The sequence below is a fragment of the Rhopalosiphum padi genome, chromosome 1 (genome assembly GCF_020882245.1).
Source record: "Rhopalosiphum padi isolate XX-2018 chromosome 1, ASM2088224v1, whole genome shotgun sequence".
Classification (NCBI taxonomy): Eukaryota; Metazoa; Arthropoda; class Insecta; order Hemiptera; family Aphididae; genus Rhopalosiphum; species Rhopalosiphum padi.
In genome coordinates, this window is record NC_083597.1 from 72,803,087 (window position 1) to 72,829,631 (window position 26,545).

The 26,545-nt window shown below is 26.0% G+C and overlaps 1 protein-coding gene across 12 annotated transcripts in view; it reads left to right on the forward strand.

Annotated features, from left to right (window-relative positions):
• The window catches only part of LOC132917870 (potassium voltage-gated channel protein Shaker), a 179,376-nt gene that overhangs the window by 44,367 nt on the left and 108,464 nt on the right, over nucleotides 1–26,545 (forward strand). The gene's annotated exons all lie outside the window — the stretch shown is intronic.

A 26,545-nucleotide genomic window follows, 5' to 3' on the forward strand; every position in this document is an offset into this window, starting at 1 on the left:
TTCAGCAAAGTATTTTAATTTCGAAAAATTACCGACGATTTTTAATATTTTAACCCAGTGGCGCCATTTGTGCTATCATTTTTAGATTTTACGACAAATAGTATCCAGGAATGATGTACATGAATTATATCTCCGAGGACTTCGAGGAGTCTTTCACAGTCATCTTTGGCCATCTTTATGCCGAATGGAATCTATAAAACGACCGGAACCCCCAAACAATACGGTAATACCTAAGTTTACGGACTTAAAATCGACGGGCAGAATTCCTGCTTTGCCTTTCTGACGGGAAACTATAATACATTATAACCAGTACCGAAGAAATGCTCCGTTCTGCAGCACTAATTGTTACCGTGATTATAGTATGAGCCTGAACCCGTCGTGGACAATTCTATATGGCAAACGGCTCGAGAACAGCAATATAAAAGTGACAGGATAAGACTGTGAACTACCGATTAACTGTGTATAAAATTTGAAATTAATTATAAAACGTTTCTATTTTTAACATATCTACATATTATTTAATAAAACGTATATAATGTCATTTTTGACGTTTGCAGTGGCGATTCCCTTTATACTCGTGTATATAGGTATAATGTGTTCGGCATTGTTGGATTTCTATGTTTCTAATAAATAGAAAACATTAGGGAAGTAAAAAAATGGTTGAAATATTAATCCCACTTTATATATCAAGACTATAAGCTGATTTTAATTTTTACACAACTTTGTCAAAGTTAGAAAGGCACCATAGTGGTTTATAAAATATATTATTGAAAAAGTCATAAAAAAAATATCTTTGTTCAAAAATGTTGTTAAATCAACAACATTTAAGTATAGAAGCGAAATGAATATTTATTAACCGATTTATCAATTTTTTGGTTAACATGGCAACGAGTTTACCCGTAGTCCTTGAGGATGGCTGGACGGTTCGAAAGAAACTACAACATGCATACATTATAAGAATTTCTTATAGAATTTAATTTGAAAATTTAAAAATAGCGGTATAAATGTGAAAAGTTTGTGGTGAGTGGTGAGATAATACCTATAAAATAATCAAATGTATTCCATTATAATTGTGCATATGTGCAATGTTATACAAAGCATGTAATTTGGAACTATCACTTTAATTGTTTCGTTAATGTAGAACGGATATTAACATAGTTGCTTATTTAAAATGAATAATTTTCAAAGTTCAAAGTCATAGTCATAGAGGTTTTATTTCAAAACAATGATGTGTGAAACTGTGAAGAGCTATAGTACCTATAAATTAAATTAAATAATTAATTATTCTACATTCTCAAATCTAGATACATGATTGATTAAATATACATAGATCAGTCACTGCTTAACGTGACAAAATAATATATTGAAAATAATACAAATAGGTATTCAATCGTTTTAAGCATAGCCATTGATTAATGAGATTATAAGTATTTATAATCAATGGCATAATTAAATACTTTATGCAAATATTGTATACAGACTATTCAATAGATGATTTTTGCACTATTTATATAACTACAAAACAATTCAATTTTTAATTATTATTTTATTTAAATATTGCATATACACTGTACATTGACTTTGGTGAAGGATGGTACAAATGGTACAATGGGCTACCATTAGGCACTAATCTAATCACTTCAATTAACCAGAGATTCATTAACTCCCTTTTAAACACTAATTATAAGCAAATTGTCTAGTTTCTCTTGATATGTGGTAGTTTGAAGCTTGGCATTTACGCAATGATCATTATATAGGTACCACTTTTATTTGCATTACTTCTAGACAAAAAATTTCAACCTGCGTTAATTTATTTCAAAATAATATAAAATTGCAGTGTAATGCACGTGAATTCTATCTAAAACCAAATTTATTTATATGTAGCGACGTTCAAACCCTCTACCCCCATGAAATATATGGTTGGTACGTACTTGGTACTGGCATTGATTTAGATTGTATAATTAATTGGAATTTAAGAATGGGACATTTTTTTTAACCCTTCCTGAAATTAATTTCTTTATACGCCACTGTTTATACGTAATTTTAAAGATGTAATTCATGTAACATTGAGACAAGTATGGGAAGACACAAAATATTTGGTTGTACTGGTTAAAGGCTTGTAACCGTCATATTGGGTGTTTAATTAACTTTAATAGTTTATATTTATTAATATTTTGTATGTTCGCAGTATATTAATTTAATTTTTCACCGTAGTAATCACACCATGTTTTATTCTCAGTGTTCCACTATCAAGCATTTTTATTTTAACATATACAAATTACAAGGGAATCACGCTGACGGAAGTTTAATTTTTAATGCCAGTCAAAGCATACAGTGATTGTCGTTTTTTCTGACCACGACCTGGAAATGTTATTGTTCAAATTAGATTAATATACCTTATCGATAACCACATTAACTCTGCGTATTATTAGATAATAGAAGCCATTTTATTAAAGTCCTTTTACATCGTCATAGGTCTCCCTCGCTTATCTACATCCCATCTCATAATATTAATTTTGCAAAAATTCATCTTTATCTAGAGCCATATCGCTCTACAATAATTATCATGTCTTTGGTTTCTTCTTTGAAGACAATCTTGGTTCATAAAAAATAAATATGATAACTGAGCGTCACTTCTAATACGCTTTTTCACACGCTATGCATATTTATATTTTATGTCTACTTTACTTTATTTTGTTTATTAACCTGTTACATTTAATTTAAGTATATCATAATATGTTCTTAAAAATTGGGCTTCTGCCCGTTTTATTTAAACGGATAAATTATTATAATTGTTATAATTAATATGCATGAGAAAATATCGATACATTTTGTATAATGTAGAAAATACTATTGCTCATTGTGTTCAATTGGAAAGGAGTAGAGATACTGAGAATGAAAAAGGTAATAGTTTATGAATATCGATAGAAGCGATTACGGAAGCGTCAGAGGTGTGACAAAAAATAGTATGTTTGACTCGAGTGGGAAGGCATTTTCAGTCAGAAATAGCTCACGTGCTACACGTGTACACGGTAAATATTTTTTTCTGAATGACAAATTACCAGTCAAAGACTATGCGATTTCCCTGTAATGTGTAAACGTTAAAATAAAAAATTGTTGAACGAAGCATAGTCCGTTGGCATGATGTGATTAATGCAGTGAAAAATGAAAACATACTATGAACATATACAAAATATATAATAAACCATTTAATAAATTGATATCTTATTTAAAAGAATTTAAAATGTATAAATTAAGCTAAGATACATTATAATCGTATATGTAACTAAGTAAATGTAAACCCGTTGTTACTTATGAATTATGATCGTATTATTCGTATTCAATTAATCGAAGTATTATTATATTGTATCTGCACCTAATAAGTAGTTGCGAAAATGAAAATTGTATTAAAATGCTGTTTACGATGATTGATTTTATACCTAATGTATAAAAAGTGTAGTACCTATACCATATATAAACAATAAGTACGTATAGCAACACAAATGAAATAACTTTTATCGTATTATAACAATTAATACAATTTAAATCTTTCTTTTTATTATACTTATGAAAAACTGTACGCGCGGGTCAGAACTCGAATATTTTATGACGAGTGTCCTTTTCGTACAGTTGTTTATTTCATAAATAGCTGAATTTCATGCATTTAAGTGCCACGCTGACACTAAAATCTGGTGTAAGTGTAATTGAATTAAGTTTCCGACCTTTGTGGTCGATGTGTGTGTCTTTCGCAAAACACCATCCACACCGCTGCAAACGCCGTGCATACATACATACATACATACATACATACATAAAAAAAGCTCCGGCTGACTGTAGTGTCAAGCGAAACGATTTCCGTCGTCGCGCTATGACGTCCGGTCCCCGGTGTACATTGTTAGTTATGCACTAAAATAGGCACTTATTCTTTATCGAGTACGCCAAGGGTGACCAGGCGGTGATATATCACCACTCCTGCCTACAGACTTTTTTATTTTTATGTTTTACAAATAATGTATAACGTTTGGTCCGTGATTGCTTAAAAAAAAAATAAACAATAAATAAATGTTGTGTTCTGTGACGGTTATTAGAAACAGTATTTTAAATTATATACATACAAACATACATAAAATTACCATAGCTGTAATTGTGTTAAGTTCCAAAGTTGCCGAGAAATAAAATCTGAAAACACACATTTGACAAATCCGCCTGAAAATCCCGGCGGCGCGGCGCCGTGGTGTCGCCTTTATGGCGCACTAGGGCCATTCAATTCACGAGAGCATACGAACAGTAAGTTGTTGTCTAGATAATAGATATAATAACAGTGTATATTATATAGTAAATCACACGTACTCCGTTTCCGAGTTAGCATTTATTTTGTTTGTTGTAAGAAACTGTTCATGTACCTACTTTCAAAAGTATAATATTATAGGATTTAGTCGAGTAGTCTGATCATCACTCAATTGGTCAGATCGACTTTACACGTGAAATCAATATTATATAGAATACAGAAGTACAATTTAATTAATTAGTTGAAATAAAACGAGTCTTATCGTGACACGTAACTGTGTATACAACTAAATTAGTTCTACCGCAATCTAGATTCTAGGTAAATAAATTTCTTACAATTTGTAATGTCTTCAATAATAGTCTGTTAATAGGTATTTAATAATTATAACACTAATTATAACTTATATTTAGGTTTCACTATACTTATTAGTTATTACTCAATGTACTTATTTGCAATTCTAATGATGAATTACCTGAAGTAATATGCATGAAATGTCGTATAATACATTATGTTTAACCTGTGTCTAATAAAATTAATAGCAACACTAAAACCATGCAAGTACTATTAGCAATATGTTCATTAAGTTAAAAATCATAATAATATTAATTGTTTCATTATTTACGGAAATAAATACCAATTACATAATATACAATGTAATAACAGTATAACGAATATGTATACATAATATGTATATGTATACGAATATCTAACAAGTAACATTATATTTGTGAAGAATATATAAAAAAAATAGATAGATTTAAAAAAAATCTATACATTTAAATAGCTATGTAAACTTAAAAATAAAAAATATAATATGATACGAATAATATAATTATTAATAATGAGTACAATAGAGACATAAAGAGTAATAAATATAGGTTGGAAAAAGAGAGAGGGAGTAATAAGATAAAAGATAAAATAAAAATGAAAGTTAACTAGATAAAATATTTGACAAATTAAAAAGGGTCGTATTATAAATCTAAATCTTTAGTCGAATTACCTGTAGAAATAAGCATATTTACAAGAAATTAATTTGAAGAAGTAAAGAGAAAATAAGATATTGAATTATTTCTGGAATTAGATTGTTTACTCCGAAATTTAATCGCTGGGGAATTTCTGTACAATCGATAATATTATGTAATAAGTAATAACTAATAGTTGAAACAAAAATGTACGGCATTAATCGTTTATGGTATTAAATATTCTATTTAAGGGCATTATTTTGAAGGGGTCATAAGCAGTATGAAAAGTACCTAGAATGTGGAACTCTTTTATAGTGGTTTATATTATGATAATCGTATAAAGTTATTCTAAACACAGGTCACAGAGCAGTAGATAGACTATGATTTTGGATGATATTGTTATTGCGCCAAATTAAAGAAACGTAGCAAAAGTGAGATCGAACTAGTACGAAATACAGAATTTTCAAAGGATGACTCGTCACAAAAACCTCTACACATATACGTCTTAACAAGCTTAGTTTCTTATATGATTTATTTATTTTATAAATAACTTTAAAATTGAAGGAAAGTTTAGAGTCAATAAAAACGCACTGATCTTTAATTATTACGTGTCAAATTTTAATTTTTTTCTTTGTAATCAAAAAGTAATTAATATTTTTAAAGAAAATGAAATAACAGCACATTTTTTAATATTCAAAAATATATTATTCTTATTACACCATTGATAGAGGCTGTTTAAGGCACATCGAAGTTTCAGTGCATCATCATGGCATTTAACAATTTTGTAAGCTTTAGTGTCATCTGAAAGTAAGAAATAATCTGAATGTTTTAAAGTTGTATTTATATCGATTATAAATAGAGAAAATAATAAAGGTAATAAATTATCAATTTGATCAGAAATATAATTTTCGTATTATACGGTTTATAACCGATTCATAGCCTGAAGGAATTAATTCAGGTATATTCATAATTTATTTTTTATGTATAATAATAAACGTTATAAAAATAACTAAAAACAAAAAGTCATTGGTTATCCATGAAACTAAATTATCTGAAACTATTTATTAATAAGTACCTAGTGTACCTATACTATGATATTTTATATTGACTTATTACTTTATTATGGATCTAAGAATCTACAACGATGACGAATAATAAATATTTGCATGTTTTATTATCCAGATTAAAAATCATTTTATTATATTGATATGGTTTATATTAGTTCTAATAAAAAAAAAATTAAAGTTTTTTATAAAAATAAGTAGGCAAGTGGGTACCGCTTTGCTGTACATTAGGTGTTGAGTGGGTGAATGTTAAATTTGAATTCAATGATTTATCATGATATAAAAAAAACTAATCTGAGCGGAAACGGTCTGTCAGAATGTCAGCCTATATTACTATTTACTAAGTATATTTCATGGTATGTTTTTTTGATGTATCTATTAATATTATTTATTTTAATATTCATATTACGGTAGGTTATTTTAATTATTATAATAATATATAGAATATATTGAATTAATTATATTATTTGTATTTAATTATTATAATAATATATATTTTAACCTAAATCAAATTATAGCCATATATAGAAAAAAAAATCAAATATTTATCATACCTATAGATAGTTTAAAAGACAGTGTCTATAAAGACCTGGATATGCTGGACAGTAAAGCGCTAGCTACAGACAGAGACAGTTGGAGAGAATTGGTGGTTGTGGTGAAGGATCTAAATAGTATTCAATAAGACAAAAAAAAAATAGATATCTCAAATATCTATTTCACTTATTTATATCAAAATAATATTTTGAAAATGATACCATGTATAAAAATTGATAGTATAAACATTTGGTGAAAAAATACTAAGTTATTGATTTTTAATAGGTACTTTGATTTAATATTAATAATTTCATTATTCTTATTTTTTCTTATTATTTTTATCTACTTGTATTAACAATTAACAAAAAAATATAATGGTTTGTAATACATATTAAAAATAAAATAGGCTTAATATTATCAATATATTTACTTCTTATATAAATATGATGATCAATCGTTGTACAATTATTATTATTAACTCTAGTTTATACAATTAAAAAATTCTATTTTTAGCATAAGATGTAAATATTCCACTTTAGATTTATCATTATATTAATATTATATATGTAATTTAATGCACCGATTATTAATCTATTACAATTTAAGTAATAATAATAAAAAAAAAGTAATATGAAAATATGTCAAACAATTTGCATAATATAATCATATTAGTAACTAACCTACCTATTTTCTCTAGGTTGAAATAGAAAAACACTCGATACTATAATATTTTATAACATCTATTTGTATATACGTATTTATATTAATGTATTATGCCATATACATAAGTTACAGTAATTTAGTTTTAATTACAATAATATTCATAACTGTATTTATTTTCAAATCGTTTTACTGTTTTAGTACTGTGGAAACTTTAACGTATAAAAAATTGTTTCTGAACAAAACACGTATTCCTTTTTTTGCGCATTATCGATTTGTCTCTTGACCCGACACGTTGTCTCCGTTAATAATATTTGTTTTTTTCGTTAAAAATCATTTAAATAATATATTGAATGCAAGATTAATTATATTATTATTCCGATGCAATTGGAATTTATTGGAGTGCAAAACAATCAAAGTGTGTTCTGCTGAAATCGTTGTGGCGGATCTGCCAGGACCATGAATCATGTGGATCGTACAGTTCTCGTTACGATGATCGACGTTCGTCGAAAAACTGATAGAATATTATGTCGTTTATTGGACAATGAAGACACATTGGATATGAGAATTTTGGTCGCCAACTCTCAATGCCAATCATTGATGGCCAATAGTTGGCAGGTAATGCGCGATCTGCGACGGGCTGCAAGTGTAAAAATATGTGGCAATTATGAGTTGAGACGACGATACACGTAGTCGGCTGTTTTTCAACGATCGTCCGGTTTGCTTATGTCAATGTCTCAAGCATTACTGTCGATGAGATATTAGAACCCTCCATTGTGTTGGTTATTTTTTAAATGAAAATTAATTAGCGAAAAATAGAGATAGAGAAACTTGAATCTAAAATTTTGATCTTAGAAACTAAACCTAACTTTCTCGAATCTACTCAGGAAGATATATTTTCTAATATATATGAGCGACAAGCAAGAAGTCGTAGTAATTTAGTTTTCTTTAATGTACTTGAGTTGCCTTATAATACTAATACGAGTAATACGGACCATACCTATGCAATCTATTCTTGAAGTATTTCGTCGAATCAATACTGATGTTATTCCTGTAAACTTACTGCGTTTGGGCAAGGTCTCAAATAAATGTCCACCAATTCGCGGATTACGTTACCAAATCGACATGACGTTTACAATATTTGTTGAAAATTAAAATAAAATTATGTCAATCTGATAACTTTGATTGTGTTAGTTTTTTACGGATTTTATGCTACTTCAACGTAGACATCCTAAATCAATATTACAATACCGGACAAGCTAAATTTTAGAAAATTTGCTGGTGAAAATTATTTATATATTAAGTATGTTAATAATGTATTAATCGTCGTAAAAGCCGTTGAGAATAATGTCAAAAATCAGAAAATCTAATATTTTATTGTTAGTAAATGCGTAATGTTGCTTTGGTTGATTACAATATAATCGTTTAATCCGAAACTGGGTTGTGTAATGGGATTAGTGATAATGAACTTGGTCTAATTTCAACTTATTCAATTTTTCGCTTTGATAGAGGAAATATAAATGTATTGTCGGCACTAACACAAACATCAAAGGTAACGGAATTTTAATTGCGGTCAAAAGTCACCTAAATTATTTTTGTATACTACTTCAAAATAATGATTTTAAACAATTATTTGTTAAACTATCGATAGGTTCATTAAATTTATTAATTGGTACTGTTTACAACCCATTGATTTTCAAAATGAACGATTATAATTTTCATATAGATACTGTGAATAATTTATTATCTAAATATCTTAATTCTAAAATTATTATATCAGGTGATTTTAACCTTCCTGGATTACATTGGTTAGTAATTAATATTATAGTTGTACCAGACTCATGTTATTTTAGAAATTTAGAAAAAATGTATTATAAAATTTTCAGATCTTAATCTACACCAATTCAATGTAACAAAAAATCTAACAAAATTTTTACTTGATTTAATTTTATCAAATTCAACAAGCATTGTAGTTTTGTGTGAGATGGTCACTTTATTACTAATTGATTATCTTTATATGCAATTTTAATTGTTACGTTTTCTATTATTTTAAATTGTCAGCTACTATATTATAATCAATTTGTAAATGATTCTTCACGTAGTATTTATAAAATGAGTAAGTTAATAATAACCAGCAAAGATTGACCTGTTGTATTCAAAAATAAATAAATAATGTTGTTAACATTTTTTTAAAATTATATTTAAATTGAGTGACGCTAATTAAAAACAATAAGTGCAGATGCATAAATTGTATTACACTAAAATTATAAAAAAAGTCAGTTTTTGAAAAGTAAACGTCCAAACAAGTGTATTCTAATTTCAATGACTTACCTATAAGTAGCAGTAAAGTTATAGTTCATAGTTTTTCACAATATTTTTCAAGTGTTTATGATGAGTCAGTAACAGCTTCAGCCTTACATGATTCTACTGGCTACTACAATTGCCCCAGTTTTAGCAGTTAAATTTATCTTCTTTGGTCTTGTATGCTACTGACGTCCTAAATGAATTCGATATGATTGCTCATAAATCTAGTCCAGTCCTAGACATGATTCTGAGTATTTTTTCTTTATAAACTGCAAATTTGTATTAGATGTTCTATTGTTATATTCAATTTAATCTACCTTTATCTACGGGTTTGTTTCTAATTCTCTGGGTGTTAAGTTATATTAATATATTACGCCTAGTTCAAAGGGTCATGACGTAACTAGTATATCAAATTTCACCCCATATGTTTACTTTCTATAGTACCAACATTTTTAAATTAATTATGTTCGAAAAAAAAACACTGATGATTTCTTCGCTATTATCTATCGACCACCGTGGTTTTATAAGTAGTAAAATAACGACTACAAATCAATTAGTAAAAATTCATATTATACGTCTTTCCATCTGGCTAATAAGTCGACGTTATTTTCATAGATTTTTTAAAACTTTTTTATAATCCTGTATTACTTATATCTAATAAAATTGGAGTTTGTGGGTTTGTAGCCATTTATGATCTTAAATATTATCCTACATATCAAACAGAACAAAAATCGTAAAGTATAAACATTTAAATTTTGATCTAGGTATTTAATGTTCAGTGTAAAGTGCCCAAAAGTTTACATTTAGCTCCTTTACTGTTTTTCATTATATATTAATGATTTCAACGTTTTGCATTCAAAGAACCTAATATTGTTGATGATTTGAAATTATTCCGATTAGTAAATTCATCTAACGATGCATCATTATTACAAATTAATTATTCTGCCTGATTGGTGTACAGTTAATAAATTACCTCTAAATATTGTACATTGTAAACTAATAATAACATTTTATAAATCTCGGGTTCCACTACTCTATTATTATTTATTACCATATCAATAAGTCTTCATCATTACACAGATTTATGATATCAGTAGGCAATTTAAATGTAATATTTGATTCAACTTATTCTTTCAATAAACACGTATTAATGTATTATATACACAGCCCAGCCTACTGCTGAGATATTATTAAAAAAAATCGTTTTCTATGTTTTTTAGCTTTCAAATGTAAGATTAATTGTAAGTCATATTCTCTTAACCAGCCATTATTAATTTTGTTTCACATTGTTAGTTTATCATAAAAAAAAAAAATGAATTGAGGACATTTTTTATTTAAACTTGTAAATAGTTATATTAATTTCCCAGAACTATTAAGTTTTCTTAATTTTAATTTCCTTCAGTGTATAACCAGGTATACTACTATTGTTTATGTATTTTCACAAAGAATAATGCTTTAGAACCACATATCAATAGAATGATTTCATTAGCGAACGAAACAATTATTAAATTATTTAACTTTACTTCCTCGGAATTTTTAGTAATTATGTAAATATAATATTTTGTATTTAATGTATATTATTGTTTTATTTCTATTATTAATATAATTTATAAACAATTTAAATTATACATAATATTGTACTTGGATCTTATGATCTGTTAAAATTTTAAGTAAATAAAATATTAAACAAGCCTGCTGACCATGTGGAAATATATCTTTTTATTTTATATATAAATATTTACATAGAGATAAACTCGTTTAATTTAAGTTAAAATAAAATCTGTTGCATAAACCATGTTTTAAATTTTATCTGTTATTAAAAATTTACTTTATCGCCAGTTAAATTAGAGGGTGATTTACTGCCATGTAAAATTTTATGTATGATTAAATTTCGTTATCAATGTTTTGTGATTATTATCTATTCTAATATTAATAATATTAATAAATATATTATTCTATATTTATATTATATTGTGTTGTGTTATTAAAGATTTTTAATTAGTTTTTTGTGTTTCTAACTTTAATATTTTATAAATTAATTTTTGTATTTTATGAGTACTTTGTTAGAATGATTGAGCAACAGTGCAACACTCTTAAATTTAACACATGTTAATTTAACAAACGTTAGTTTATCATTAGATTAAAATTGAACACAGGTAAAAATAATTTACCGATAAATAACGACTAGTTTGGGGAAACCGGGAAAAAGTATACATACATTTTATAATGTTATGGTAATTTTTGGATTTTTCTAAATAAAACTTATTGGCTATTGCTTAATTATTTTTGAGGCTAATGTTAAGTTTTTGACTAATAATATATTGCGTGTACAGAAGTTCATGCTTGTTTAATGTTTCGGTTCTGTTAACTATGTAAAAGCTATGTGTATTTATAGCATGTTAAAGATAAGTACATTTTTTAAAAAAAAACTCAGTAATGGATCATTGAAAACGTATATATTTAATAACTAAATTTTACAAAGTAGGGTACATTATGTGTTTAATTTTAAATTAAAAAGTGAAAATTACTGCAGTAACAATAAAACACCATACTGTTATAATATTTATTATAATATTAATATAATACATAATGTGTGTGTGTGCCGAATTAGGCTCATTTCTATATACAATGAATATACTTATTTAAAATTCAAGTTGTTTATAAATTATCATGAAACTATAAGATATATTTAACTTGAATACAATTTTATATGAAAAAATTACTTTTTTGGTAATTTAAAAAAAGACTAGTAATTTTAATTTTGGTCTCTCTGAAAAACAGACTGGATCCGATTTGATATCCGAAACCACTTTTAAAGTTGAAAGACGAACCATTTGTTCGACTACTTATGGTATAAACACGAAAAAACACACATCATTGTAAAATCAATACATTCATCGCTCCGCTCAAAATTTAAAAGTAGTAAATAACGTGGTGCAAATAATCTATTATTATCGTATCTATTCATATTGCATTTATTTATTTATTAGAGATAAACTATTTAAGTCTTACCCAATAAAATATTTGGGTAGTATTTAGTAGTAACCTACGAACAGCGTTATATTGATTATTATATTTATAATAAAACTTCAGTTAATACCATACCATTAATATAATCTGCAAAATTGTCAAATTTAATTTACTATTTATTTATTTTAATTATAGTTTGTTTATTAGTTTATTACATTGAAAAAAATATTATTATTTATTATTTTTAAATTAAAACTTTAAGTGTTTGTAAATTATTTCAATTATGTACCTATATAATTTGTTAACTAACTATTAATAATATACTGTATTAGTGTTTTTTTATTATAATATAATACATTAATTAAGCATTTTACACAGATAATTATTAATATTCACGTACATGAAAAAGCAATATTCAGACAATTAATTTTGCATGTACATTATTTTGTACACTTTTTGCTTTTAATTGTTGCTTATCGTTGATTTGAATATTAGTAGCACGATGAATATTATAAAAACAAATATTATAATTACTAAACATTTTATTTGAATATTTTTTATTAGATAATTGTGAAAACATTTTTTTAATTGTATTTAAATCTATATGCTTATTTTACATGTATGTGAACTACAATTAACAATATCTAGTTAGGAGAGGGCTTTTAAATAATTGTATGGTCATTTTATTATGATAATCAGCTCAAAAGCATCGGAACCGCTGTATTCTTGACCCTTCTTAAATTTAAAACCATTTACATACCACACCATAAAAAAACTATTAAAGTTTAAAGCCATGATCACGGTAGAAGGCGCTTATAAAAATAAATTATAGCATTTAAATATACCTAATTCGCATTAACCTAATAGCTTGGTCAAAAAAATGTTTTTTTTTTTACTTAATAAATAGTAATACACGGCATGTTAAAAGATAATATTAAGCTAATTTTGTTTCATTACACTAGATTACTAGAATACTAGATATATTTCTAAAAGTATAATCTTTGAATTTTGATGTTAGTTTTTGTCAATGAAAAACTGTTATTATAATATTATAATTGTATTTAACAATATACTAATATATCACATTATTTAAAAAATTGTAATACGACATAATATTGAACTATTCATTTTATATTCTTCATGAATATGAGTTTCTCAATTGTCCACTTAATGAAACTAAAAAAAAAAATCAATTTACAATAATCTTAATAATCTTTTAATTTCTAATTAAGTAATTTAAAATATACTAAATTTAATGTATTGATTTTACGATAAAAGTATATGTACTTATTAGTACTTATTATTTATCAGTAAAAAACAATAATATTGATTAGGTATGAATTTATATTATTATTTTGATTATTTACCATGATGTATTTTCAGATTTTTCTTTGTGGTAAATATATTTGCATGGTGGTAAAACTTGTAACTTTTTAGAACTTCCCCGCACTAGTTGTTCACTAGAGAGCGTTCTATAAATCAATGCTTTAAGACATTGTAAATTTCCTTCACAGAAATGTATTTCTATTATTTATGTACAATGTACATAGATGTAATTTTAAGTTAATTATTATATGTTGTAAAATAAATCTAACAATTATTTATGGTTGTTTTTGTGGATTAGTTACCTAATTAATAATAATAATAATAGTTTAATAAAATAAAGATGAATTAATATATTTTTTTTCCACGTGGTACATACATTTATTAGATATAATATACTCGTACTTATTACTGTATTAATTATCTGTCTACTTAAGTGTTCTTGATAGTTAATATTTTTTATAACGAAACCCCTCTGTTGGTCAGAAACGCTACTTTCAAAATGGTCATTTTTGGTATTACTTTTTGATTTAACAAATATAGAAAAAAAGAATTGTTAGTAATTTCATATTTTAAGTATATTATTGTTAAGAATAAACTATAATATTATTTGTGAGCAATTTATTAATTATATTTAATTATATAGTCTCTCTTTTACATTTTCAGTAGAGGTTTTAAATTTATAATTTATAATTTATTATTGAATATGGATAAATTTTATTACAAAAGTATATGTTTAAGTAAACCAAAAGCATAAATACAGAGCATATTAATCCATTTATCCAAATACTGATTTTAGGAATTTTTCAAATACTAAGATGTTTATATTATACCATGAACTCGTATTAAATAAGTTTGGAAGTTCTATATCGTTACTGAAAATATATTTTAATACCTACAAAGATTAATAATAGATAGCACTCCTGCACATTTATTATGTAAAATATTGAATAACCTCATTAATTATATCATAATATTACGGTTTATCTAATCCAATTAGTCTAATGACCGTTTCCAAACTTTTTAAACTCTCTGTATAAAGAGTACCGTGAAGGTTGAGTTATAGCTACCTAACTTCGTGTTTTAAAACTTGTTATTTTAAACGATTACGTACATATATTTTATGAAAATATTGACGTTCCTATGTATTTGAGTAAAAAAGAGTTTTCTTTTTGAGTTATCAAAAGAAAATATAAGGTTGAATATTTGGTACTAACACCATATTGTATATTTATTAATAGCAACTCTATACATAACTTAACATTTGATTCCTAATTATTAGTAATTAATACTTGTCAAATCATAATATAGTATAATGTACCTATACAATAATAAGGTACACACAAAAAGTATTCGTTGTACATTTTATTTCAAACTTCTATTTTAACTTTTAAAAAATAAATATAATGGACAATATAATGATTATTATACTAGGAATTTCAATTTTAAAATGAAAAATTATATATAATACATATTATGATACAAAGAATATGCGGTAACTGGTAATACAAATAAATAATTTGTTTTTGTTTTAATACATGACGTGTTGTTAGTTGTTTTATTTAAATTGAATATTATCATAAAATTGAATTTTTCATTATGATATTATAATCATTATACTAAAACAAAAAATATTTTATATACTTATTAATTATTATCATATTACTTTTTCTATTACTAAATAATTAACAAAACAAGCATTTCTTTTTTAATGTATAAAATCAAGTTTTAATTTATAAGCAAAAGTCATAATTATTATAAATTTGATGGATGTAACATTTAGCATATTTATTTTTTTATTTTAGTCATATTAGTACAATTGGTTTGTTCATTTTTAATTTACGAGCTCGATATCGAATGCACAATGAACTCATTTCCATTTTTAATGTTTTTTTTATTTATATTTATTTTGATTTCATTGTATAGTTAATTTTATAAACTTTTGATTCATGTATTTGTTTGAATAATGCCACTTCATTTTTTGATTGTAACTGTTGATTGACTATTTGCATTGTCCTAGTAAAATTATTCTTTGTGTAAAATATAATATAATATTTTATTTTTAAACAGCAGTTCAAACTTTTATTTTACAAGATAATTGAGATAATTGTATGGTTATAATGTTATATTCTGTCTGTTTGACAGTAGTGGTACTATTTATTTGACTATTAATTAATTTGATAGTACTCGTATTACAATTTGAGGTGAAGCAGATTGAGTTAAGGGCAGATAAGAGAATACTTGAATGACTACATATGTATATTAGTGATACAAATAAGCTGTAAGAAAAACATTATAAATTAAATAATTATTATTTTTGAAAAGAATCATACTGTATTATTTACATAGTATTATTACATGTAGGCATATAAATATTCAATTTTATAACAATTTTTAAAATCTAAAATTACCTAATGGCTTCCTACGTAATATATCAACAATCTACGTTATATATATAATCAACTCGCATTTCATTCCTTGGCACAGTTTACTATAGTTTGTAAAATCTGAAATTAAAAGTATTCCTGACGGCTGACACAGTATAGCTATAAAAAATATGTTCTTTCCATGGAAATGGTAAAAATTAGTGTTAAAATATAATTTGTTTTCCGTCTCACAAATTATTATGTAACGCTACTACAGTGTTTGAAAATTTTATAAAATATAAAAATGTGATGATTTTTTGATATTATTTATTGTTAATTTCAAATACTTCAATATTTTAATAAAATGTGGTTTTTTTAAAAAAAAAAAAAATATTTATTTTTACGTACATTTATTATTATTAATTGTTTTCATAAATATTATAAAAGTATTTAAAAAAGTTTGTATTGATTAAAAATTCATATACAAACGTTTAAATTATAGAATATCATACAGAAATAAAATGTACTTATATTATTATTATAACATTCATAACTTATACCGTTTTATAACGCTAAAATACGCCGTGCTACCTATTTCGCTGCCGGTCTACTAACGAACTGTTTCACCTACCCCTTCTCCCGTTACTGTGGTTGTAAAAACATGTAAGTCCTCAAAGGCGCCTAAATTGTGTACTATTTATTTATTTAAATAAACAATACTATATAGGGATAAGTAATGCTCACTCGGTTCCTTTTCATGCAGTCGGGGGAAAAAGTGTCTGCAGATGTAACTCTAGACTTTGATGTTGAATACTTATTCTTGAAGTCGAAATCCTAACTATCTCGACAGTTATAAACAAAACGTATTCAAAAAGTCTGACCGAAGTAGATTGGTCGATGCCGGTGGTTTGTTTGGACTCTGTGGTAACCACAGACACGGACCAACCTAGATCATTATGATATCGGATAAAGAAATTCGTTAGACACGTGTTTTGCTACGCGTAGTTCTGAGCGTTTTTGGCTGTGAATCCTAATGGCTGTATATTAAATATACTTACTGAATTATCTTATACAAGGTACAATTTACAACGATAGTTTTAAATCTTTATAATGGTGTTACGATGTAAAAAATGTTTAAATAGTTATATTTATATATAATTAATTATATAATGTCTGGTAAATGCTAATATAAATATTTGGTAAACATTTCAAGTCTCTACGGTCATTAATCTCTGAATTAAAAAAAAAAAAAATCAATTTTGTCGAAAACTGGTGTTTTTGTTTTCACATCGTTGTTTTGTTGGTTCTTTATTTATTATATTATTCTTAATAATTAAAAATCTGGGAATTTATTTTTTGAACACCTCAAATACCAACTAAATCAAGATTTAATATCAGAAACAACCCTCAATGTTACCTTAATTAACTATCGCCCCAGATTGCGCCTATGGAATTATATTATACCCTATAGGTAAATAATGATTAGTATATATAGAACATGGGGTTGCATTTAGGACTTGTAGGTTCCAGGAAGATCATCAAATATCAGGGTCTAAAAATATTGCTCATAATTATTTGGGAGGTTCGACATGTAATAGAGTACCTACAAAATATGAAAGTAAATTATTTAACAAATGTTATTAAGACGATGAAGCAATTTATTTGTTATAATTTTATAAGTTTTAGAATACTGGTAGAATGGAATATTATTATACACTTGAATTTGTATGGACTCTGACTCTAAAAAATTTCAAGTTCACCATAGTGGGCTCTAATGGAAATCCTCTGCTAATACGTTATTATTAATTTAATAGTGATATTTTACTTAATCATTTAAATATTTAATGATTTTAAATTTTAATTGTATTTCGTGTCATCTGGAGTATTGATGGTGAATAAAATAATATGAGTTGGATCTTTTGAGATAAGACATTTTATCACCGATTTATTCACATAATATATTTTATTACATTATGTATTAATTCTATATAAGCTATTTATTATAATTTCGTACAATAATTATTGTATTAATTAAGCCAGTATAAAAGATGATTTTTCGTAGCACGTTATATGTTTAGGCAAGTGATAAAAACAAAATAATTTGATTATTGGAAAAAATTTGGTAACAATATTGATTAAAACTTCGTATAGTTTATTTAATTTAATTCTAAGTAAGCGTTTAAATATTCAAAACACATGGTGTCGATAGTCTTATGAGAGACTTATAGTGGATGGTTAAACTTTCCAATATGTACAACTTACTATTTTATATAACCAAAACCCGAAATTTCACCATCGTGATCGATACAATCATAAATAAAATAACTACAGTAACTATATTATTATATACGTATTTACAGTTATTTAAATAAACTTTATGATTAAACTTTATCTGATTGTATTTTTTATGGAGCTAGAAAATAATTGATACTGTATAATATATTAAAGTTAATTGCTTTTTATTCTAATTGTATATGCTTTAATGGAAAAAAAACTATGTACAATTTTTAATTCTGTTTACTAATTTTGTTATCGTATTAAGTTCCGTAAACATTATTATAATACTATTATAAAACAAATGTGAAATATAAATTATCGAATATGTCATTACTAAATTTAAATGTATTTTTAAATGCTTCGTACCATCAATGGAAGTAACAAAAGCTTTATATCTCTCTTGCCAAAGTTGTTAATGTTAATTACTATGGGATTTATTTAAATTACTTTTTTTTTTTTTTTTTTAAACAATTGTTCGCATAAAATCAACGCAAAACAATTTGTTTATGCTACAGCTTATAAATACATATGCATTTCAACTATTTTAAAAATATGAGGTGTTCTAATCCATTTAAATTTTTCTAATTATTTTTACTATTTTAATAAAATTCACTTAAACGGTAAAATTAAATATTATTATATTTTTACTCTTATATAAAAAATAGTATTTTTTGATTTCAAAATTAAATTTTGAACTTAATATTTTCTCTTTACCCGTATATAATATAAAACAGTTTGCGACTATTGTTTTCAAGACGAATTTAATAGTGGTTTCAAATAACTTTAATAATATCTATTATCAATGTAAATAAAACATGTATTATATAATAGATATCTGTATTGTGTGTGTTTAAAAGAGCAATGCTGTATTCCAGTGTCAATAGAAATAAAAATAATAAACGTCGTCAATATAGATGGAAAGTATTGATTGCACAAATTGATCAAAGTGCGTACTTCTTACAACTGTTTTTATTAAATATACCGATATACCTAACTTAATGTAATACTAATAAAATCACGAAAGCAGAAATAAAAAGGATAGACTTACTTTGGATATTGCACAGTCGTTTGAACTGTTCAATATTTTTACTGTAGTATTTATAGGTGCATTAACCACTTATATATTATTATTATTATTATTACAGTACTCGTAGCTATACAGTCGATTTCGATTTATGCGCGCGTTCTACCTATATACGGTCGCTCGACCTGCACTTAAGACCGTCATACGCCACTGAATCAGATAGATTAATGGACGAGAAAATTTAATTTATGTTTTCTTACGGCCATAAGACAGCTCGTCAACGCGCTTACCTATATTCTCGCGGTGTCGCGGTCGGTGCAGGTGTATTTAACGTCACGCGATCCGTACTCGTTTGTTGTTTTTTTTTTCGGCATGCCATTGTGTCTATGTTTTCGGAGAATTGATATATATGACGTGTATATATTGTCGGGATTTAAATCGCGCGGGATGGATGACGACGACCGGTGATGATTAATGGCAGCCCGGCGACAACGGACTGTCGCAGAGGCAATAATACAATGATGACGGAGAGAAAGTTGTCGGGGAACGCGAAAAAAAAATTAGACAAACAACTTAAACATAAAGGTCAGATTTAATTACTTGCGCGGGATCCGTCCGCGGGGTAACTGGCTGAGACGAGTGATAGAGCGCCACTGTGCGTGTGTGTGTGTAGGTCACACTCAGTTGTCTATAAAATGTAATATAATAATAGTATTTGGAAAACTTTATATAATATATCTACCTAATATTGTGTGTACAATGGCAATCGCGTCGTAAACTTTATACAATGTACCTATAATAGAATATTGTACATTATAGTAATATAATAATGAACATCGGCAACCTTTGGAAAATAATTCTACACGCCTAAAATGCAAACAATATAGTATAAAGTTTACTCTCGAGAATGGTACAATAAATACACTTAGATAGATGAACATATTTTAGAATACCTATCTCTGTTTCTGTATTGTAACAGCAGTTGTTGTAGTTTGGATATCACTTTATACACAGCGTACATATTATTGTTGTATAGCTGGTATGATAAATTCGATACTTCAATAAACCACAATAAATAATCAATAACTGCGTCGCGTGTCGCGTTCATTTTTTACGTTAGGTACATCAAAAGATGTAATTAATATTTTAGTGTACTAAACTTATGAGTACAGCTAATGATAAAAAATAAATTAAATATCGAAAAATGTCAGTAGTTTTTAAACATACCTTGCGTTATTAGCAATTTCATATATTATAATTAAAATGTTATATGCAATTATAGTATGGTTGAATTGATAATAATATATAAAAAAAACGAATTAACATTCATTATATTTAACTTTATTACAAAACGTTTATAATACCTTTTGTTATTTTTACTAAGTATAATTATTCTTAAGATATATTTTTGAAAATTAAATTATTTATCAGTAAAAATCTTCAATTTCAAAATCAAATCGACTCACTATGACACTATACAATTGGTTTTCGGATAACATTGAAGAGATATAAGTTTTTTATTTCACTACATGGGGTTTTATTTTGATCTTATTTAGTGTGATGAAAATAAAAGTCGTATATTTTATTTATCGGTTCTTGGCGTGTGTTTAATTGATTGTTTTTTAAGACTGACGTACTGGGAAATTGGATTGTAATAACGCGAAAATGCATTTTAAAAAAAATAATAGCTTCTCGAGAATTTAATATGAAAAGACAACGAGATTCGTCAGCGAGAATTTGCATTTCTAAATATTCGTCCATACCTCAGCTATACAATTGCGGACTCGATCCATTCATTACTCAGAATTCTTGTCACTGGCTTTTTCGAATGTAAACAGGCTATTTTATATACAGAGGTAGACATTTAAAATTCCGGTTAAATAGATAAGCTCGTTATTAACTCTGTTCATAACAGGAAAAATATACCCGGTAACATTACGACCGACTACACTGTATTTTAAACGATTCTTCCAAGATAAATTATATGCAAAGGACTATATAAATGCACCGATGAGCCTGTTTCAGCAGAGATAAATCTAAAACTTGTGTCTGCAGTGTGCTACTATGCATTGTGTCTACGTGTTATGCGATTGCGATTTTGGATTGATTTTGCTTATTTCATTATTTATATTATAAACACAACAAACTCGTATTGTGATCTTCGTAAATAATTTATTCGTTTAATTAATTTCTATTGGTCACAGACATATTCAGTGTTTTACTGGTTGTAAATAATATTATTATAGCTATAATACCAACTAACATTTGATTAAAATAAGTTTGGTTTTACTGGTTAAAAACTAAAAAGCGTATTCACGTAAACCTAACATAACCTAACCAGACTTGGTATGAAAAAATGTCAAATAGTTTCAACATTTTATAATACTATTTTGTTTTGAGATTTATTTCGTTTTCATTAAGTTGAATATGGAAAATTATAAATGAAAAAATATCTCGCATTATTATTGTCATTCCCAAAACCTAATGAATTTCTTAACTAAAAAACAAAAAGACTGGTAAATTGTAAACAAAGATTTTAAGTCATCACTTGCTAATTAATTTCCTTTTACTTACTGGATTTTTTTTGTCAATTAATTTTTGTATTTTACTGTTTATGTGATTTAATTTTAGTCATTGTATAGTTTAAAAACTAAATAAATTAAATCCTTGAAAATAATCTGCAATCCGAGTATCATGTTTTCAAAATCACCGTTTTCAAAAGATTTAATTTATTCGTCAAGATATATTTTAGCTTTTATTATTTCCAGATTTAATGACACTGTATAGATTACAGTTAAAGTTAAAGTAATACCCATTAATATTATCAAAATTTTTATTCATCTACTTACTTATTATTCAAACCACGGGACGAGCCAAAAGTACAAAAAATACAATAGGTAGGTATGGCATTTCTATATTAAATGCAAAGAAAAATATTTAGCAAACGTTCAACTTTGTAATGTTTAGGTAGTTATTAAAAAAAATATAATATTTTCATTTTCGAATTTAATAATATTATACAACAATTGTAAATTAAAACATATTAAGACATAATTATATCTATAAGTTATAGCTATAGACTATTATATTCACTTAGACCTATATAGTTTATTGTAAATATTTTTAAAATGTAGACATATGTAACTGTTATGTCATTATTCAATAAGCTAACTTTTTTGAGGTAATTACGTCATAGTCATATGCAAAATATTTACATTTTTCTGAACTTAAAAGTCTATATTCATTTAGAATTCATGTACAGTAATTTATTGTTAAAAGTAATAAAGACTTATGCTGAGTTTCTAAAAAAAAATAATAAAAAATAAAGAATTATTGTGGATTATTCTTACATTAATTTAATAAGTATTAAAAATGTAAACCATCAGTTGCATAATGATACTATATATATTGATTATTTATCATATATTTTTTAAAATATAATTTAAATAAATAATTGTAACTTTGCATCGGTAATAATCAATATTTTAATGAAATAACTAACATTTCTGCGTATACGTTCAATATTATATTATATTGAAAATGGTAATATCAAATACTACAAGCATTTAGTGGTTATAATTGTAAATGAACAAAATGAACATAATTAATAGTGAATAATTAATATTTTATTATTACATAGTTGTCTAACTAACGTTGGTTTAATAAATCATTTATAGAAACTCTCAACCACGTAAATGCTAATTAATTATAATTATTTTTTTTTTATTTTAAGTCTACTAAATTTACATTTTATTTAGTTATATAAGTGTTAGCCAAAATACTAGTGTAAAAAGAAAATGTTAACAAAAAAATATAAGTGATGATTTAATTTGGTTCTATTCCTTTGATGTTTTAGATAGTAAAGAAATCGTGATTCACATGATGTATTATTTTGTCTGTATACGGTTTGAAATGTTTTTATCATCTAAATAATCGTCTGTAGTAGTATCATCGTGTTCATTAAAATATTTGAAAAAAATAATTTTGTACGTGTTAAGCTTTCAAGTATAAACTTCAATAACATTTAAATCTGAGGATTTCTAGACAGTACTTATATAGTACGTTAACAGATATTGCCTTGTTCGGTAGTAGGTTTTTCTAGGATTTTCTTATTCTTTAATCTTCATAACGCAATATCAAAAATATGTAGCGTAAATTATAAATTGCGTACTTGAAACGTGAGAAGTCGTTTAAACATTTCACGTACCCATGTGCAACACATACCAGAGAACAATAACAATATGAGTGGTATTATTATATATTCCTATATTAGAATGTATGTGTAAGAACTAAGAATAATAATATAGTAATTAAACGCTAAGTTATTATTCATTCTTATTAATATTCAAGAATTTGAGATTCAATGAATTAGGTACTAAATACATAGTAGTATCTAGCCCGGCCGTAGTACGCGTCATTCATCCAGTCATAGTGAGGCCATCTTGTGTATAGTTGGCGTTAAACCATTTATTTTGAAGTGTACCGTATTCACTCGACTTTGTTTCAAAGTTTGATAATCCAATTTTCCAACGATGAAAACTGTCAAAAGTTTAGAAGACAAACACTAGGGAAGAATAAGAAATTGTACCCGTTTGAAATCATTCATCTTATATGAGTAAAAGTTGTTGTTTTATTTCTAGTACAAGCCCGCGTATTATGGACGATCACACTTCCACACACTTTATCATTATTGTCGATGTTAATTTATTTTTCTTATTCGATTTAGATTCTCTTTGAATTAATATATAAGCAGTTGTAGTAAAAACTAAAAAAAACATATCCATACACATCGACTAGGGTGTTTAATTTTAAACGCAATAAATTCGTATTATCGCAGACTATATTATGTATTTAAATAGTATGGTAGAATTACAAAACAAATAAAACGTTTCAGAAATGTCATTTTTTTTTTAATATTTACACCTACGCTTATGCAATGAACTATATTATTAGGTTATTTTGCCATTGTGTTATTATGTTCTTTTTTTTTATTCATATTCAAGTTCGTAAAGGGGTATTTTATGAAACTTATAATATGTAGTTTATCGATTAAAAATCAATAGTTATTATTTGTTATTTACAATAATAGTTGTCATTTCATTCGATATCAATTTATTTGGAATATATGTTTAAGTATGTAAATACAAATTTAAATATTAGTTATAGTTATATGTATACTTAGGTATAAACAAAATGTCCCACTGCGTTTGTCTTAGTCAATACTTTTTTTTTATTTCTAGATTTTTGAATTGTATTATTGAAAATAAGATATTTTTTAAAGAAAATGTAAAATACTATAATGTAATATGCTCTTAAAAACAGAAGATGGATGACATTATCCTCTTATTTTGAGCACTCTGCGTTATATAATTTCTTAATACTTAACTGTTAAGTGTTATACGTATAATAAGATGCGTTAATGTATTAAAATATAATGTTTTACTCATTCGCAGTGTCAATACTGTGAGCTCGCGATTGACGTGAATTGTTTGCGTGAATGTTCGCACGCTCTACAATTATAATTTATTGACTGTGTATTAATTTATGACTCAAGATGTATGGGACGTGAAGACGTTATGAATGGGTTGAAATGTATATTTATCGGACGATGGTGACTGACGAGGCATTACGATCGTGTCATTAGTGCGATAATAATAATTATCGGTCGCATTCCGTGTTTTATTATGTCTAGACAAGCCATGTTAAGCAAAGTGAACGTACCGAAACTCTTCTGAATATAGTATGTTATTATGGTTCAATATTATCCTGTATACCTACTATGTATATTGTATAGTAACTGGCGTTGGTATTCTTCACAATATACGCGCATGCATCGTCGTACCTAACCCTATCAGATATGAATATATGATTTTAAATTTTTAACGAGCCCCATATGCAAACAGTTTGTTGACGTCTCTTAACTTATTTTTTATATGAGTTTTTAGTCGTCCTAAATACGCATAAATCCATTAATAAGGTTTATATTAAAAAGAGCAACAAAAAATGTCTATTAAAAAAATTGACCCTTGAAAAAATATTATTCTCTACATACTCTATCATATTTTACAAACAAAAAAAAGACTACTCACATGTAGTGGACATTATTTAATACAGTGCACTAACATTTAAATTATAACATAACCCATATTTTCCTATATAAACATTGTGCTTTGCATTTACATGTAATACAGGTACCTTATATTATTATACTGCAGAAAGTTATACGCTTCTCGACTTGACCAATTATTCAAATTTTAAATTTACAGAACACATGAATACTATATCTACGCAATAAGCACTATAAACACCTGATAACTAGATACGCTGTCACGTAAAAACTTATTTTTTTTCTTATTTACAGACTTACAGTTAGTAACTATATATAATGAAAATATATATAATCAATTAAAATATTTTCAATAAAGTGATTTTAATTCAAAGAGTACCAAAAAATACAAATAAATATTATATGGACATATTTTAATGCAGTTTTCAAAAAGGTTTAGATTTGACTTTTATCACTATATAATTGTGACCAAATCCTTTATAATTTCATAACAGCTATAGATATATGTGCCTGTATACATACTATAAGTAATAGAAAAATCTTAATTAAAAATGCTCTCAGGATTTATTTTATTTCAGTATACCTACATTTATAGAGTTCAGGGTTCAAGAATCTCGCAAAACCCATACATTTAAAACCCACGAAAGTCACTCACGCGTTACGATTCGTCTGTCATTTTTATGATGTATAACATAATATAGCAAAA